Here is a 12918-nt window from a genome sequence, read left to right on the forward strand (position 1 = left end):
CCACCATAGGCCAGGCTGCAGGTGTGTGCCGCTTCAGAAACCGTCGCACAGTGGTACGGATTGAAAAAAAGACGGTAAAAAGTACAAATATGGTTTAAAATGAGAATAACTGGGTTTATCATACTTGCTGTGATGCAATTTTATCGTTTTCAACTACATTCATAACGATTTTTTTTATGTTTATTAAAGACTCTTTAAATATTATTCGAGTCTTGGTTGTTCAATTCACAGAGTTTGAGTAACTTAGGATCTAGATAATGTATATTTCATTCACTGGTCTCATCCGGTCCGCTGTCAGAACATCCATCCTATTATGATAAGATTTGACGCCTTGGGGACTGGTACCTAGTTCTCGATTACGGTGGCCAGCCGATCGTCAATGTGCTTAACGCTGTCTTCCTTTGATTAGAAGTATCCTATTTTCAGTGAGGTGGTTACTGGTAAAACTGGTGGAACTTGATGAACTGAATTTTTCAACACTTCTACTGTTTTATATTAGGTTTTCCGTTGGGTAGTTGTGTGTCATATTTCATCTATCAGCACGATTTCTTTGAGGAACGAAAGCACTTTTTTTGCTTGGCGGCTGTCGTTGGCCAATGCCTCTCTCATGTTTGGTTGGAGTCCATTTTTTTCCCGAGCATCATCATATCCTGGACAGTTGACTATAATGTGTTTGACAGTAAGAATTTGTTTACATTTTGTGCAATTGGGTGGATCTGTTTTTTCTAGTAGATAGGCATGCGTTAATTGCGTATGGCCAATTCGTAGTCTGGTTAGTATAACGTCCTCTCTGCGATTTCCTGTTGCCTCTCTAAATGGTGTAGTGGTATTTTTGCATTCTCTTAATTTGTTATTTCTGGTTGATTCCCATTCCAATTGCCATTTGTTAATCATATTTCTTTTAATGATGGTTTTAATTTCCTTGTGATCAACTATTTTTTGCATAATGGTGTTAAGCTCGAGGGCTCGTTTGGCTTCAGTATCGGCCTTTTCATTCCCAGGAATGCCGATGTGGCTTGGGATCCAACAGAAGGTAATGGATGTTCCCTTATCGGATATGTCATTGTACAGTGTGGTTATTTCATCTTTGAAGGAAGATTTTATCTTTCTCTTTTCGATAGTTGTTATCACACTCAGAGAGTCGGTGCATATAATAAAAGCACCTACTCTATCTTGGTTTGATATCCACTTCAGAGCTTCAATTACCGCCATGGTTTCGACGCTGTAGATGCTAATTAAGTTATGGGTTCTTTTACGTATTACGTTTCCTTCCACAATTACACTAAAGCCGGTTCTGGAGTCTGTTTTGGATCCGTCAGTGTATAAAACTGTATGGAATCTGTATTTAGTACGCATTCGTTGAGCAAATAGTTGTCTTAAATCCAGATGATTGTTTCCGGTCTGGCTCGCGTGTAGAACTGTATTATCGACAAGTATTTGTTTTCTTTTCCATGGTGGAGTAGATAGTATGTAGAAAGGTTTACTTGCTGGGATGTTAGTTGCTAGTTCTTCAATGATTCGGCTACTTCTAGTTTTTATGGTGTTTGGTTCAGTAGTTGGTCCTTGATTCCAAAGTTCCCCTGAACTGTTGCTGCTGAGTTCTTCTGTTTCGCTGTTTGATGGTTGACGAGCATTGTTGGCTACCTTTGCTGCAAATATCGCTAGTTTTTGGTTCAAAAGAAATCTGATGTTTGGGATGCCTGCTTCGGCCTGGTATGGAATGCTCCTATGATAATTCGTAGAGCGCTGTTGTGCAAACTTTCGAACCGTTTGATTACCGTGTTGCTAATTGAAGATATGATCGGGGCTGCATATAGTTTTTTTTTCAAGTACGGTTGCTTTATAGATTTTTATCAGGGATTGGCGGTCTCCACCCCATGATCTGGATGCGATGGATCTTATAAACTGGACTCTCTGGGAGCATACTGCTCTTGTTTCCTCGATATGTGTTTTGTAGGTGAGGTGTTGATCTAATGTTACTCCTAGGCATTTGTGGCATGATTTTTCTGGTATAGGGACATTGTTCAATATAAGTCTTTGACTTGTTTGTTTTCTAGATCTCGGGTGTTTGAACGCTATAGTTACACATTTTTCGGTAGAGATTTTGAAGCCGGTGCGTTGTTCCCATGATTCAACCGATTTAAGCGCTGATTGTAATTTTTTGTGAGATTTTTCCTGTTACCATCGGAGGCGAAAAGAACTACATCGTCGGCAAAGAGGAGTGCATTAACTTCGGCAGGAAGCTCTGCGCATATGGTGTCGATTGCAATTAGGAATAGCGTAACACTTATCACTGATCCTTGACATAGGCCATTTTCCATTATTGTTTCCTGTGACAGAGTATTGTTGGCTTTAACTTTGAAGGTCCTTCGTTCCAGGATTTTTTGGATGTATTTAACAAGATTGCCTCCTATTTTCCACTCACAGATTTTGTTTAGTACCAGCCTACGCCAAGTGGTGTCGTAAGCCTTTCTAATGTCGAGAAAGATTGCTTGTGTAAAGATCTTTTTGTGCATAGCTTCTCTAACTGCGGTGTCAAAGTGTGCTAGATAGTCCGATGTAGATTTCCCTTTACGGAATGCAAATTGGTGGTCGTTAAGTAGCCTACGTTCTTCAATTAGGTGCATTAGACGGTTATTCACCATTCTCTCGAGGATCTTACCAAGGCAACTATTTAGGTAGATTGGTCTGTAGTTTCCTGGACAACTTCTTTCTCCTTTTCCCTTGTATATAGGAACCACTATGGATTTGGCCCAGCTTTCTGGGTATACGGAGCCTTCCCACAATCGGTTATATGTGTTAAGGAGCAGATGTTTGTACTCTATTGGCAGTTTGGTGATCATGGCATAGTGGATGCCATCTGGGCCTGGAGAAGATCCTTTAAGTCCTTCCATTGCTTCTTCAAGCTCGTTTCGGGAAAATACTGAGTTATATCCGGCTTCTTCTTCCTGGTTTATAAGTATCGGGGATTGTTCGATGTTATTTTTATATGCCAGAAATGCTGGAGAGTATTCCCTATCACTGGATATTTGTCCGAAGTGTGCAGCAAGACTATCAGCAACAGTCTTCCCAAACGAACATCAAACACGCTAAGTACAGCTGTTCGTATACTCCATCTGTACCCTTGCTTCGTGTTTGTACGCATACGCACGAAAAGTATACTTGTACCCGAACTTGCGTTCGAGTTTCATTTTGTACATATGTACTGTACATCTGTACAGCACACATGTAAAATCTGGCTGTAAAATTGGCTGTTGAATAGAATTCCAGAAGCTTCTCGAACAAAACAAATGTAGACAGTGAACAAAATCATAGATGTGCGGATACAAGAATATTTGGGTTCTCAATATTTGCATGAGGATTGCTACTGTAGAACGCTCAGTGAAGTGTTCATGCAAAAATTAAGTTTATATCTATCAAGTGTCGCCCTCTTCACTTTGGGTAAATTCATGCCTTGAAAATGCCCCCTCTCCCTAAATATGGTATTTGTTGCGAACTTATCAAACTGCGATTATTTGTATATCTCAAAAGCAAAACAGATGGCTATTTTTTGTCAACATTTTGACAACCATTAAATTCTTGACCGAAAACACCGTCAAAAATCGGTCATCATGTTGTCCTATTTTGTTGCACTTTCTTGGTTATGGCATGTGCAGATTACGAATATAGTCATCTTTCTTCTTCTATATTTAAAATGAGTTTTCATTTCCTTTGAGGCAATAAAACTCACGAACGAATGGACCGATTGGCAAAATTTTCTCACTACTAGATTCGTTTTGGGATCATCTGTGTTTGTATATAATAAGAGTTGATTAATTAGAGGGGGAAGATGAAAAATTGTCAAAATGCAACGGTTTCAAAAGTTCCGAAGAAAACCATCAAACTTGAACTGAAACCGATCTAGAGTACGGCGCTGCAATCAATTAAATGATTGACAGTTATGGATGTTTCCCGAGCAAGATCGGGCAAGTTCGACTAGGTTCATATAATTTTAAAAGGAAATGAGGTGTGTGACCTTTGATATCAACCTATACTCTTTATTGAGTAATAGAGCGCTATTACGTGCCTAATATGTTATGTATGGTAGTTTCTAACACGATGCCGGTTTTTGACAATATAATGCGATGCATCCATGAGGGGTGTTCATGAATTACGTGACGCTATAGAGGGTGGAAGGGCTTAGCGTCAAGCGTTATGACTCAGACAAAATATTTAAATTATCCATACGCAATGTGCTACAAAGGAGGGCCTGCATGCGCCCGATTTTTTGTTACGTAATTTGTGAGCGGCACCATACGGCAACGAGAAATGCTCTCTTCCGATAGACAATAGACAATTTAGTTTTATTACGAAAACTTTAGCGGAGAATCGAGAAATTGTTCCGCTGATCTATGAGTATACATAGTATTTATAATTATGCGCTTTCTATTCCTTCTCTATGGAATGTACACGCTCAAAAAAAATGTTGTATAGTGGGATGTGAATCGAGGTCAAATTTATCAACATCTTCTGTTCTCTTTATTATTCTTACGTAATGTTGAAAACCCATATCAATTGGTCATTAACGCCATGAAAAAGTTTTGCTCCATTAGAAAAATATTCGAATAAAAAACCTTTCAGATCCACCCATCACTGCGCATCTTCATATCAGCGTGTACAGTTTCCGAATTCCATTTTGTCCTTTCTCTTCGTCTCTTACTCGATCGACTCACGGACCGCTCGGACCTGAAAGCAAGTTTGTACATGTGTTTTGTACTTAAGTACAAGTTTGCTTAGGCAGGTACTGGGTATCGCGTTGTACTCGAGTACGGCAATAATTCACGTTCAGTGTTCAACACGAGTTGATGAAAATGTACTTGAGTTGAACTTCATACATGTTCGTGGGAAGACTGATCAGCAATTCCTTTGTTGTTAGTTGTTTTTTCATTATTGAATTTGATTTCTCGGATACGTGGGCTTTTAAATTTTCCTTGAATTTTGCTGAAGTTTTTCCACATCTCCTTGACAGGCGTGTGGACGTTGAATTTTTGGGCAAAGTCTTCCCAAGATTTCTTCTTGGCTTTTACGATGGTCTCTTGTGCTTTGATATTTGCATCTCGGAATTCTTGGGTATGTTGTGGATGTAGAGTTCCCTTTTGTTTCTTTGCAAGCTTCTAAGAGCCTTTCTTCTTGCTTTAATGGCTGCTGCAACTTCTTTATTCCACCATGGCACCTGTTTACCTGTGATGGTTCCTTTTGTTTTTGGGATCGATTGCTCAGCAGCTCTGTTTATCTGCCTTGTTATTTCTTCGACTTGGTCAACAACGTTATCTATGTAGATAAGTGATTTCAATCGTATTTTGGTATTTTTCCCAATCTGCTTCATCAATTTTCCACTTAGGGAGACGTTGTGTTTCCTGTAGTATTTGCGGCATCAATATAATTAGGGGTATGTGGTCACTTCCATAGGAGTCATCTGAGACGGTAAGTTCCAGAGTACCAGCTAGTACATCTGAACAACAACATATATCGATGCAGGATCCAATTGCTGTAGCACTATTCACATATGTGTTTTCACCATTGTTGAGCACTACAAGGTTTTCTTCGTCAATGATTGACTCTATAATTTTTCCTCGGCAACTGATTTCGTCTGAACCCCATAGTGGGTGATGTGCATTAAAATCACCCATCACTATCATAGGTTTAGGAATTTGAGCGAGTAATTCAGAAATATCATCCTTTTGGATTTGGGTTCCGGGAGGGAGGTATACGTTTAGTATGTTAGCATTTATTGGTGCACCTACTTTTACGGCTACTGCTTCCAAATTTGTATTTAGGTCAATACTCTTGCTGTCTATGTCCTCTTTTACTGCCGTTATCACTCCACCAGCTGATCTGGCTCCACCAGGTCTTTGACGGTGGTATATTTTATACTTACTGATGTTAGCTTGCTGTTCTTTTTGGCACATTGTTTCCTGTAGACATACTACCAATGGGTTGATGGAAGCCATTAATAGTTTTAAGTCGGTTCTTCTTTTCCTTAATCCTCTGACATTCCATGAGACCGCAAAATTTTCGTTGTTTGCTGGACTGTTATTATTTTGTGCTATTTTTATATTATTTGGGATTGTTTTGACTACTTGTTCATCTTGGGTATGGTGTTGTGGTCTCGTTTAAGCTGTTAAATATTCTTACTACATATTGTCGTCGTGGTGGGTAGATCCTATGGATTGTTCTGAATCCGATTCAACAAACTCCATCTGTTCACATGGTTGCATTGATGTGTTTCCTTTTTTCTTCCTAGGTGGTGAGAGCAAGGTGTTATCCAGACTCCTTGTGTGTTTGGGGGCTGTTTTTTGTTGGTATGATTTCAATAGGTTTTCGAGCTTGTTGCAATCTTCTTTGAGTTTTTCCGCCTCTTTTTCTGCAATTTTTCTTCTATATTTTTCTTCCTTGTATGCTTTGTGAACTGAGTCTAACGTCTCCTGCATTTCCTCAATTTTTGTTTGCATTTCCGTCACTTTTTTTTCATTTTCCTGGCAACATTTGATCAATTCTTCTTTGTATTGCATGAGCTTTGTCTCGAATTGTACTTCCATTTTAGCTTTCAAGGTGTCAGCATACATTTTCTTCTCTTCATTTAGCTCGTTGATTTTAGCTACGTAGGCTTTGTTTTCATTAGTAAGTTTTTAACATCTTCTTCAACTGATGATATCACTGTATCTGAGTCAGCTGTTTTGCTCTCTGATTCAACAATGTTTCTGGCTTCCCAAAACGAAATGTTTCTGTCCACTTTCACTTTTGTAATAGATTTTTCTTTTTGCAGAACTGGGCACTATTTGGAAAATGCACCATGCATACCACCACAATTAATACATTTTGCTACGTTGCCACATTCATCATGGTAGACTTCACTGCACCTACTGCACTTTTTTATCTTTGACCGGGCAGCTAATGCTAGTATGTCCAAACTTGAGACACTTGAAACACCTTAGCGGGTTAGGGTACCAAGGTCTTGTCTGCAAGAGGAGGTAACCCAATTTGAATTCTTTAGGTGGCCTGGTTCCTTTCACGGTTATCACGAAAATGCCGGTAGGAATTTTATTGTCCTCCGCGCCCTTCGTAATTTGCTTTACATTTAACACGCCTTGATCTAACAACATGTCTCGAATTGCGTCGTCCGTATCGTTTTTCACATCTCGGCAGAACACTACCACTTTGCAGGAGTTCAATGATTTATGTTCATAAATCTTCACCGTAATTCCGTCCACTAGTTTTTCAATTTTAGCCAGGTTTTTGGCCTGACTTTCATTCCTCACTGTTACAAATATTTTTCCTTCTCTCGTTTTTTTAGCCGCAATTATTGTCCCACAGTGGCTCTGGATTGTTTTCTCCACTAATACTGGGGACACTCCATGGAAGCTTTTCCCCTCCTCCATCCTTTCCATTACCATAATTTTTTCCCCGGCTACACCGCCGGGGTTTTCCCCCATACGCACAGAGGGACGAATCCTTAGAAAGAGGGTCAAAAGGTCATTTTTTAAAATGATGTATTCTATTTTTTAAATATTTTTCTCGCTTTATACAGGTTATAAAAGATTGTAAATTACTTTGGTTTAGTCAATTTGACGATATTGTGCCCATTGGGGCACCTTTGAAGTTGGCATGAAAACTGTTTTTAACACCATTGATAATATATAAATATGAAGTATGATATCTTTGCAATATTTTTCAAATTTGTTATTCAATCATTTCAAACTCAATACATCTTAAAAGATAACATAATCAACTATCAATTGCATACATTGTATCACAAATTTATGAAATATTCACCCTTAGCTTATGAGTTGAATTTGGGCTTATTTCGAAATTTACTTATTTCGTGGTGTTTTCATCTGGTCAGAAAACAATTTACCCATCATTACCCAGCGCTGAAAATCGCATGGCTACTACTTTACATTATATATTTTCAAACTAAACCAAATTTAGGGCCCGCCAGGGCCCGCAGGTTTTTTCCGAGGCATTTGAAAATGACGTAAAATACATGAAAATTTATGTATGTGTACTGAATGCTACAATCACAACAACGTTATGAATTGTAGTTAAAAATTATGAAATTTCATCACAGTAAGTATAATAAACCCATTTGTTCTCATTTTAAGCCATATTTGTACTTTTGACCGTCTTTTTTTTAATCCGTCCCACTGTGATACGGGGGAAATTAGAACTGTTCATCAAATAAGCTCTGCTCGTTGGTTGGTTTTTAATTTGCACTCTTGGTAGACACTTGGCGTTGCTTATTCGCGTTACCGATTTAGTGAGTAATCACTTTTACCCGAAAGACCAAGGGCGTAATTGGACACCTCTCAATGAATTAACTGCGATCGACCGATTGCGCCGATGCGACTTAACTCGACCGTAGTCAAACACGTAATGTCATAACAATTGTTGTGATTGTAGCATTAAGTACAGATACATACATTTTCATGTATTTTATGTTATTTTCAAATGCCTCGTAAAAAACCTGCGGGCCCTGGCGGGCCCTAAATTTGGTTTAGTTTGAAAATATATAATGTAATCTAGTAGCCATGTGATTTTCAGCGCTGGGTAATGATGGATAAAATGTTTTTTGCAATTCCTGATCATAAAACCTGGTTTACAGTTGTTATTTGAGTGATAAAACGGCCTACTTTTCCATACCAACAGAATGGGTGCTTTAATGACCATTATGCAACTCAAATGGGTTGCATAATATTCATTATAGCACTCATTTGGGTGCTATAATGAAAAACCTACATTGGGACAGTAGTTACATGACAACATTTAGCTGAATTAGTTTGGGTGAGTGTTTAAATAGTGTACTCTAAGCGTCTCGTAATAAATGAAATGATTTGTTGGACATAACATCACAATTTTCCAAAGGCAATTGCATCCATCGCTCCATAGCTTTTCAAGCTATGCAATTTGGCAAGATAAGATGGAATCTTATTGTTCTCTGCCGCAACATAATTTATTGGCATGAATGATCATGTGGAGTAAATTCGATTGTACAATTTTGGTAAAGATTTATCATATTAAAGCCCATTTTTCGTCATTGCAAAAAATAGCGTGTGCAACTCGTTGCAAAACTCGATTTTTTCAGCACTCGTAGTATTTATCCAACTCGGCAAGCCTCGTTGGATAAACGTACAACTCGTGCTGAAAAAATCATCTTTTTGCAACTAGTTGCACAAACTACTATTCTGACCACATGAAAACACCACGAAATGAGTAAATTTCGAAATAAGCCCAAATTCAACTCCATAAGCCAAGGGTGAACATTTCATGAATTTGTGATACAATGTATGCAATTGATAGTTGATTATGTTATCTTTGAAGATGTATTGAGTTTGAAATGATTCAATAACAAATTAGAAAAATATTGCAAAGATATCATACTTCATATTTATATATTATCAATGGTGTAAAAAACAGTTTTCATGCCAACTTCAAAGGTACCCCAATGGGCACAATATCGTCAAATTGACTCAACCAAACTCATACTCAACTCATACGATGATAAAGTGGTGACCGGAGTAGTTCAGTTCTGCCGTGCAGTGATTAAAATAAATTAATTGAGTGTGAAAGTGATATAGTGCCGCAGGAAAAAGCTTTTCTTTGCGCGCCCATTAGTGCAGTGTAACGAAATAATCAAAAGACAAGTTTCGTCTGCTGGTTATTTTCGTTCAATTTTGGTTTTTACAGCCCCAGCCGCTGCTGGCGGCAGGTAACATTTTGATCGTTTTTATTGTTTCTTTGTGTTTAGTGCTGTCTGCATGGTACCGTTTGTTTGCTGCGTAAGGCACAAGCGAGATGGTTGAGTGTAGTGAGTGTGGTATGGGGGTTCTGCCCAGTGATTTACCAATGAGTTGTTCTGGTTGTGGTTGCGCTAAAGTGTACCACTACAAGTGCACGTCCATATCCAAATCATTGGCAAAGCTGGTCACAGAGAACGTGAATGTTGTTTTCAAGTGTGATCATTGTTTGTCAAGCCAGTGTTGTGGCGAGCAGAATGTTTTGCTCTCGAATGTCCATAACCTCGAAGAGGAGATGAAGAAAATATCTTCGCTTTCTGATTCGATCAGTGGCATTTCGAGATCACATTACTGCTCAGATGAACATCGCGTTGAAAGACGGATGGATCAATTGGGGAAAAGGGTACAAAACGCCCTCGATGATGCAATTGGTGGATTTCAGGATTTAATTGGAAATGAGTTGGATAATATGAAAGGTTCATTTTCAATTTAATGCGAACAATAAATTAGCTGCAATTAATGTTATGCAAGGTTCATCAAGCTCGACTTCGGAGTCGACAAAAAATCCCAGAGGCAAGAAGCGTAAAGTTCAGGAATATGCCGACGAGGCATCTGATGATGTAGTTGAAGAAAAAATTAGTTTCGCGGAGGTTTTGAAGAAAAACACTGGGAATAAAAACAAAAATAGTAAGATCAGAAAAGAAAGTACAACCAATAATGAAGTAAAGGTTGCTCGTAAGACTCGCCCTGTCATAGTGATTAAGCCGAAAGAGTCCAATCAGGATAGCGATGTTACTCGCAGCTTTTTGAATTCTAAACTGGATCCTAAAACACACAAAATCAGTAACTTTAGGAACGAGAAAGACGGCTCTATAATTGCTGAGTGTGCAACAGGCTACAATATTGAAGTTGTGAAAAATGACATTCAAAGCAAGTTGGGAGAAAGCTATATGCTGTTGTTCCATCATCGGTGCCTAGATTGAAAGTGATGGGTATGAGTGATAAATTTTCTTCGGATGACTTCATCCAGATCTTGAAAGATCAGAATAAAGACATCGCTATTAATGATGTCAAGGTCGTTAGGATGTATGAAAATCCACGTTTCAAGTACAACAAGTACAACGTGATAATTGAAGTCGATAAAGAAACTCACAGTTGTTTGTTGACCGCGAAAAAGGTAAATATAAGGTTTGATCGGTGCCTTGTAGTTCCGGAAATTAGTATCTTGAGATGTTTTCAATGTGGAGAATTTGGGCACATGAGCACGGATTGCAAAAATAGCACTGCGTGCTCCAAGTGCAGCGAAAGTCACAAAACGTCCGATTGCACGTCAACTGTATTGAAATGTATTAATTGTGTAAAAATAAATAAAGAACGTAAAACTAACTTGGACGTTAACCATGGTGCATTTAGTACTGATTGTAAAGTTTTCAAACGGTTATTTGATCGAAAAAAGAGCAGCCTACGTTTCAATGAATAGCAACCAAGTTCCAGTAGTAATGTGAACCAATTCGATAGTTTGTACTTGAATATTGCTGGGTTATCCACAAACTACGTTGCTTTACGTAAGATTGTGGAAGATAAACGTCCATTTATAGTATTCTTATCTGAAACGCATATTGTTGACATGGAAGCTTTTGATCAGTATAGTATTCCGGGATACAGTGTGGCTGCTTGCTTATCACATTCGAGACACACTGGCGGTGTTGCTATTTATGTCAAAGAATCAGTTCAGTTTAAGCTTCAATTAAATGAAGTCTGTGACGGAAACTGGTTTTTGGGCATTACAGTTGTTCGTGGCATGAAGACTGGTAATTATGCTGTTATATACCATTCTCCCAGTTCAAGTGACCAGCGTTTTATTGAAATTTTAGAGAACTGGTTGGAGATGTTCATTGACCCTAGTAAATTAAATATACTCGCTGGTGATTTTAATATCAATTGGTGTGACATCCATGATTCGAATCATTTGAAACGATTAGCAGATTTTTTCAATTTAAAGCAAAAAGTTGTTGAACATACGCGTATTTCCCGGCACAGTAGGACATTAATTGACCATGTTTATTCTAATTTTGATTCTATTAGTGTAGAAAAAAATTGTGAATTGAAAATAACCGATCATGAAACACTAGTGATTAACGTTGATGACAATAGTAGTAATTATAGTAATGTAATAAAATTGAAGTGCTGGAGGAAATATTCGAAACAAGCTGTTTCGGGCCTTGTCGAAAGAAGCGTGGATTTTCATTCAAATACCGGTTCTTTAGATCAGAAATCAGCTGTTCTTACTGATGTTTTAAAAACCTGTACCAATCAATTAGTTAAACACAAGTATGTATCTTTAAATAACTCGAACAGCTGGTACAATTTAAATCTATTGCGTCTGAGGCGTAAAAGAGATAAATTGTACAAAAAGTTTTGTAGAAGTAATAGTGATAATCATTGGAATAGGTATCAGGTGGCGCGGAACAAATATTCTCAAACTTTGAAAAGCACACGTTGCGAATACATTCAGAGGAAAATTGATCAACATCAAATCAACAGCAAAGAGTTATGGAAAATTTTAAAATCTTTAATGAAACCTAGTTCTTGTAAACCGCGGTCCATAACCTTTAATGGCACATTAGAGCAATCAGAAGACGTAATTGCAGATAGTTTTAATAAATATTTCGTAGAAAGTGTTTCATCAATTAACCAATCTATCGCATTAGTTGATGAACCCGACGAAATAAAGCAGCCGATTAATGTTAATTGCAGATTTGAAGGCTTTCACCCAATAACAATGGAAGAACTTAGGGAAATTTGTTTTAATATGGGAAAAACGGCTGGAGTAGATAATGTAAACGCAAATGTTATACAAGATTGCTTTGAAGTCATCGGACACAACTTGCTGGACCTTATTAATGAATCATTGCAAACTGGGCACGTGCCACAAGTTTGGAAGGAATCTCTTGTGATTCCTATACAAAAAGTTGCTGGAACGATTAAAGCCGAAGAGTTTCGTCCCATCAACATGTTGCACACATTAGAGAAAATTTTAGAACTAGTTGTTAAAGGCCAGCTATTAACTTATTTGAATACTAATAGCTTGCTGATACCGGAGCAATCGGGATATCGAGAAGGTCATTCTTGTGAAACCGCATTG

The 12918-nt window shown here is 38.1% G+C and overlaps 1 protein-coding gene and 1 pseudogene across 3 annotated transcripts in view; one reads left to right on the forward strand and one right to left on the reverse strand.

Annotated features, from left to right (window-relative positions):
* Positions 1-12918, forward strand: part of LOC134211579 (myotubularin-related protein 8) — a 102763-nt gene that overhangs the window by 74103 nt on the left and 15742 nt on the right. The window lies entirely within an intron of this gene.
* On the reverse strand, positions 6174-7472 carry LOC134215565 (uncharacterized; annotated as a pseudogene).

This window comes from Armigeres subalbatus, chromosome 2, assembly GCF_024139115.2.
Source record: "Armigeres subalbatus isolate Guangzhou_Male chromosome 2, GZ_Asu_2, whole genome shotgun sequence".
Taxonomy (NCBI): Eukaryota; Metazoa; Arthropoda; class Insecta; order Diptera; family Culicidae; genus Armigeres; species Armigeres subalbatus.